The following is a 6,711-nucleotide window of genomic DNA, read 5'->3' on the forward strand; positions in this document are numbered from 1 at the left end:
TGGGTAGGTCAGCAGCTATAGTCACTGCCATCATTCGCACACCGTGTGGTCTCGGTTCACAAAGATGAACTTGTAACTGTAGTTGCCTCTTACATCTTGATTGGCGTAGGGTTGACACCAAGATTCATACATAGAGGTAGGTCGACTCTTTGGTTGTTTATACGTTTGTTCCATAGTGATCAAGTGTTGGGATACTTATTACGTAGTGTGATCAAGTGTTTGGACAAGATTGAACTTTGAAACTCACTTGATAGCCTTTGTTGGGAAGAAATCCAATGATAGAGTTCAGAGAAGCTCTGGGTAGCGTAACCATTATCAGATACTAGTGCTAATAGAGTGGTTTCTCGTTTGAGAATACTATAGGACCATTGGTGAGTAGGGAGACTAGTATTGTTGGATGGTTGTGATATGTGGGGAACACCCTAATATATTTAAGAAGCATAGACTCACCTATATCCAACACTCATGTTCATTTTTTAATGCATGTTTGGTTGCTACAATACAAATCATGAAAGTATGGAATGACTTTCATGAAAGGAAAGTAATGTTTTATTTTACACGCACAATGATGATCGATGAACGTGGGCAGCCACGACATGACTGGGTAGGTCAGCAGCCATAGTCACTGCCATCATCTGCACACCGTGTATTCTCGGTTCACAAAGATGAACTTGTAACTGTAGTTGCCTCTTACATCTTGATTGGCATAGGGTTAGGTTGACCCAAGGTGAGGGACGTGTGTTGACCCAAGTTTAAGATTCGGCATAGCAAGATGATGTGGGGACCTGGAGGGTTCAAATGTAGGCTAAGAGCACTAGCAAGATGAGCTTTGGATTGGTCATGGGCTAATAAATAATAGCCAGGGACTAATTATGGCTAAAGACCTTATAAATAAAACAAGAGCCATTAATAGCTATAAGGAGTTATCCATATAGTAACATTAGGGTTACTAGGGGCATGCAAGATAGAGCTAGAAGTGGGTGGCTTGGCCTGGTGGTGTGGGACACCAAGTTGGGGTCATCTAGGCTGGCAAGCTCACGGCAATCAAACCTCTGGCTCAAGGTGGTTCAAGTCACAGTACCTACGACTGAGTGGTGGTTATGTGATGCATATAACATCAGATCTATGAAGCCCCAATTAGGGTTTCTAAAGTACATGGGTGTAATCCTAGTTCTTATTGGATTCTCTATTTAGCTGATCCTTGGGCAAGTCTAACTAAGACCTTACAATGGTATCAAAGCATGGATTTGACAAAAATAGGATGTGGAGCTTGTGGTATGATCAAATAAAGATAGATAGAACCCATCAATTTAGGGACTGAGTGGTTGATGCAAGAAGTGTATGAGATAGTGTCTTCATAGGGATGATCTTAAGCCGTGGAACATTTCAAGGATACACAAAGGTCAGAGTTTGTACACAAGTTGAAGGCACCATTGGTGTTCGGAAGCCATGACAGTGCCTTTTTCAACCTTTCGTGTGGGGAAGCCACAGTGGTAGCCTAAGGCATCTCCTTGCTCAACTTGATTCTTCCAAACCATACACAGGAGAGGGAGAAAGATAACGGCAACTCATGTGGGGGAGAGAGAAAGCGTGGGGCATAAGGCAAAGAAGCTTTAGGCTAGGTTTTTTTAATTAAAGCTGAAAGCTTTAGGCTAGCTTTTTTAAAATTTTGCATTGATTAGAAAAGGACTATCTCTATCCTTTTAAGTATCCTTAAGGAGCCACCAGAAAGCTTCAAATGTACTACGTTATCACTAAATGGGATTTGCCTCATCGTTAACACTCCCCTCTACCGTATAATCTTTTCTCTAACCTTTCACTTCCCCTCAGCCCATAATCTCCACTTCTCTAAAAAAACGTATAAGTTTAAAATGTAGTGGAGATATATGGAATCAGTAGTAACAAGTAACTCAGATAATAGTAACTGAGGACTTCAGAGAACTTGTACACTTTTCAACTGGCATTCAAGATCCTAAGAGTGACATGAATAGAAGTGTAAGTAAGGATCTAGTAGTGAAGAGCCGCTTATAACTTGTAGGATATAATTTTCAAGGAGTTAAAGTGCTTGCAAAAATAGGATAAAAATTCAACTATTCACCCTAAAAAACACTAAGTTTTACTTCTTGTAGGTTTTACTATCATCAACACTCTTATCCTTGATCTTCTTGAGTAATGGGGCCGTCTTGAGAAAAAGGCTACAATGGATGGGTTGCACCTTTAACCAATTATGCTAGACTCAAGAATTTTGAACCTTGTCATTTACACCTTAACCAATTGTGCTAGTCACGTAGCCTATAAAGGTATGCGTGAGTCGCCCATAGCGGCGCTAGAGCTCGACCAAACACGGATTCCACACACCAAAGCGCGTGACGAGTGTGTTCGAGGTTCAAGGGTGAGGCACCCGGGTCGGAGGACCGTGGGCGGCTGAGCTAGTGTGGGTAGGTACGCCACTATATAAGCTGCCCGACAGTGTGGACACTTATCAACGTTCCTCTATGGTTGGTGTGGTGACTAGCGCTCCTTGCCCCTCTTTGGCTTATGTGGTGGCTATTGCGATATAACAATATTATTTATTGAAGTGATACAATAGATGGCCAAGCCACATACACATGTGCTCCTATGAAGGGGACTAGGATGGTTGATCTGGAACTGCTCAGATAGAGGTTGTATGTTAGTAGAAGCTAGGGAGTAAATGCACAATGATGATCGATGAACTGTGTGGAGCCATATAGCTATATAGCTATACACGCATGTATACGTAGCATGTATACGTGGGTGGCCACATGACTGGGTAGGTCAGTAGCCATAGTCACTGCCATCATCCACATCACCGTGTGGTCCTTGTTCACAAAGATGAACTTGTAATTGTAGTTGCCTCTTACATCTTGATTGGCGTAGGGTTAGGTTGTCCCAAGGTGAGGGACGTGTGCTGACCCAGGTTTAAGATTAGGCATAGCAAGATGATGTGGGGACCTAGAGGGTTCACATGTAGGCTAAGAGCACTAGCAAGATGAGGTTTGGATTGGTCATGGGCTAATAAATAATAGCCAGGGACTAATTATGGCTAAAGACCTTATAAAAAAAACAAGAGCCATTAATAGCCATAAGGAGTTATCCATATAGTAACATTAGGGTTACTAGGGGCATGCAAGATAGAGCTAGAAGTGCGTGGCTTGGCCTGGTGGTGTGGGACACCAAGTTGGGGTCATCTAGGCTTGGCAAGCTCACGACAATCAAACCTCTAGCTCGAGGTGGTTCAAGGCATAGAACCTACGACTTAGTGGTGGTTATGCGATGCATATATTATCAGGTCTATAAAGCCCCAATTAGGGTTTCTAAAGTACATGGGTGTAATCCTAGTACTTATTGGATTCTCTATTAGCTGTCTAACTAAGACCTACAATGGTATCAAAGCATGGATTTGACAAAAATAGGATGTGGAGCTTGTGGTATGATCAAATAAAGATAGATAGAACCCATCAATTTAGGGGCTGAGTGGTTGATGCAAGAAGTGTATGAGATAGTTTCACAGGGATGATCTTAAGCCGTGGAACCTTGCAAGGATACGCAAAGGTCAGAGTTTGTACACAAGTTGAAGGCACCATTGGTGTTGGGAAGCCATGACAGTGCCTTACTCAACCTTTCGTGTGGGGAAGCCACAGTGTCGGCCTAAGGCATCTCCTTGCTCAACCTGATTCTTCCAAACCATACATAGGAGGGAGAAAGATAGCGGCAACTCATGTGGGGGAGAGAGAAAGCGTGGGGCATAAGGCAAAGAAGCTTTAGGCTAGGTTTTTTTAATTAAAGTTATAAGCTATAGGCTAGCTTTTTTAAAATTTTGCACTCATTATTAGAAAAGGGCTATCTCTATCCTTTTAATTATCCTTCAAGGCACAAGGAGCCACCAGAAAGCTTCAAATGTACTACGTTATCACTAAATGGGATTTGCCTCATCGTTAACACTCCCCTCTACCGTATAATCTTTTCTCTAACCTTTCACTTCCCCTCAGCCCATAATCTCCACTTCTCTGAAAAAACGTATAAGTTTAAAATGTAGTGGAGATATATGGAATCAGTAGCAAGTAACTCAGATAATAGTAACTGAGGACTTCAGAGAACTTGTACACTTTTCAACTGGCATTCAAGCTCCTAAGAGTGACATGAATAGAAGTGTAAGTAAGGATCTAGTAGTGAAGAGCCGCTTATAACTTGTAGGATATAATTTTCAAGGAGGTAAAGTGCTTGCAAAAATAGGATTAAAATTTAGCTATTCACCCTAAAAAACACTAAGTTTTACTTCTTGTAGGTTTTACTATCATCAACACTCTTGTCCTTGATCTTCTTGAGTAATGGGGCCGTCTTGAGAAAAGGGCTACAATGGAGGGGTTGCACCTTTAACCAATTATGCTACACTCAAGAATTTTGGAACTTGTCATTTACACCTTAACCGATTGTGCTTCGTCACGTAGCCTATAACGGTATGCATGAGTCACCCGTATAGCGGCGCTAGAGGTCGACCAAACACGGATTCCACACACCAAAGCACGTGTGACGAGTGTGTCCGAGGTTCAGGGGTGAGGCACCCGGGTCGGAGGACCATGGGCGACTGAGCTAGTGTGGGTAGGTAGGCCACTATATAAGCCGCCCGACAGTGTGGACACTTATCAACGGTTCTCTATGGTTGGGTGTGGTGACTAGAGCTCCTTGCCCCTCTTTGGCTATGGTGGTGGCGATTGCGATATAACAATATTATATTTACTGAAGTGATACAATAGATGGCCAAGCCACATACACGTGTGCTCCTGTGAAGGGGACTAGGATGGTTGATCTAGAACTGCTCAGATAGAGGTTGTACGTTAGTAGAAGCTAGGGAGTAAATGCACAATGATGATCGATGAACTGTGTGGAGCCATATAGCTATGTAGCTATACAGGCATGTATACATGGGCGGCCACGACATGACTGGGTAGGTCAGCAGCCATAGTCACTGCCATCATCCGCACACCGTGTGGTCTCGGTTCACAAAGATGAACTTATAACTGTAGTTGCCTCTTACATCTTGATTGGCGTAGGGTTAGGTTGACCCAAGGTGAGGGACGTGTGCTAACCCAGGTTTAAGATTAGGCATAGAAAGATGATGTGTGGGGACCTCAGGAGGATTCACATGTAGGCTAAGAGCACTAGCAAGATGAGCTTTGGATTGGTCATGGGCTAATAAATAATAGCCAGGGACTAATTATGGCTAAAGACCTTATAAATAAAACAAGAGCCATTAATAGCCATAAGGAGTTATCCATATAGTAACATTAGGGTTACTAGGGGCATGCAAGATAGAGCTAGAAGTGGGTGGCTTGGCCTGGTGGTGTGGGACACCAAGTTGGGGTCACCAACAAGCTCACGGCAATTAAACCTCCGGCTCGAGGTGGTTCAAGGCACAGAACCTACGACTCAGTGGTTGTTATGCGATGCATATAACATGAGGTCTATGAAGCCCCAATTAGGGTTTCTAAAGTACATGGGTGTAATCCTAGTTCTTATTGGATTCTCTATTAACTGATCATTGGGCCAGTCTAACTAAGACCTTACAATGGTATCAAAGCATGTATTTGACAAAAATAGGATGTGGAGCTTGTGGTATGATCAAATAAAGATAGATAGAACCCATCAATTTAGGGGCTGAGTGGTTGATGCAGGAAGTGTATGAGATAGTGTCTTCACAGGGATGATCTTAAGCTGTGGAACCTTGCAAGGATACGCAAAGGTCAGAGTTTGTACACAAGTTGAAGGCACCATTGGTGTTGGGAAGCCATGACAGTACCTTACTCAACCTTTCGTGTGGGGAAGCCATGACAGTGCCGTACTAGACCTTTCGTGTGGGGAAGCCATGACATTGCCTTACTCAACCTTTCATGTGGGGAAGCCACAGTGGCGGCCTAAGGCATCTCCTTGCTCAACCTGATTCTTCCAAACCATGCACAGGAGGGAGAAAGATAGCGGCAACTCATGTAGGGGAGAGAAAAGCATGGGGCATAAGGTAAAGAAGCTTTAGGCTAGGTTTTTTTTTATTAAAGCTGAAAGCTTTAGGCTAGCTTTTTTAAAATTTTGCACTGATTAGAAAAGGGCTATCTCTATCCTTTTAAGTATCCTTCAAGGCACAAGGAGCCACCAGAAAGCTTCAAATGTACTACGTTATCACTAAATGGGATTTGCCTCATCTCGTTAACACTCCCCTCTACCATATAATCTTTTCTCTAACCTTTCACTTCCCCTCAGCCCATAATCTCCACTTCTCTAAAAAAACGTATAAGTTTAAAATGTAGTGGAGATCTCCACTTCTCTAAAAAAACGTATAAGTTTAAAATGTAGTGGAGATATATGGAATCAGTAGCAAGTAACTAAGACAATAGTAACTGAGGACTTTAGAGAACTTGCACACTTTTCAACTGGCATTCAAGCTCCTAAGAGTGACATGAATAGAAGTGTAAGTAAGGATCTAGTAGTGAAGAGCCGCTTATAACTTGTAGGATATAATTTTCAACGAGGTAAAGTGCTTGCAAAAATAGGATTAAAATTCAGCTATTCACCCTAAAAAACACTAAGTTTTACTTCTTGTAGGTTTTACTATCATCAACACTCTTGTCCTTGATCTTCTTGAGTAATGGGGCCGTCTTGAGAAAAGGGCTGCAATGGAGGGGTTGCACCTTTAACCAA

Source organism: Cibotium barometz, chromosome 21, assembly GCF_041138505.1.
Source record: "Cibotium barometz isolate CiBa-2024 chromosome 21, ASM4113850v1, whole genome shotgun sequence".
NCBI lineage: Eukaryota > Viridiplantae > Streptophyta > Polypodiopsida > Cyatheales > Cibotiaceae > Cibotium > Cibotium barometz.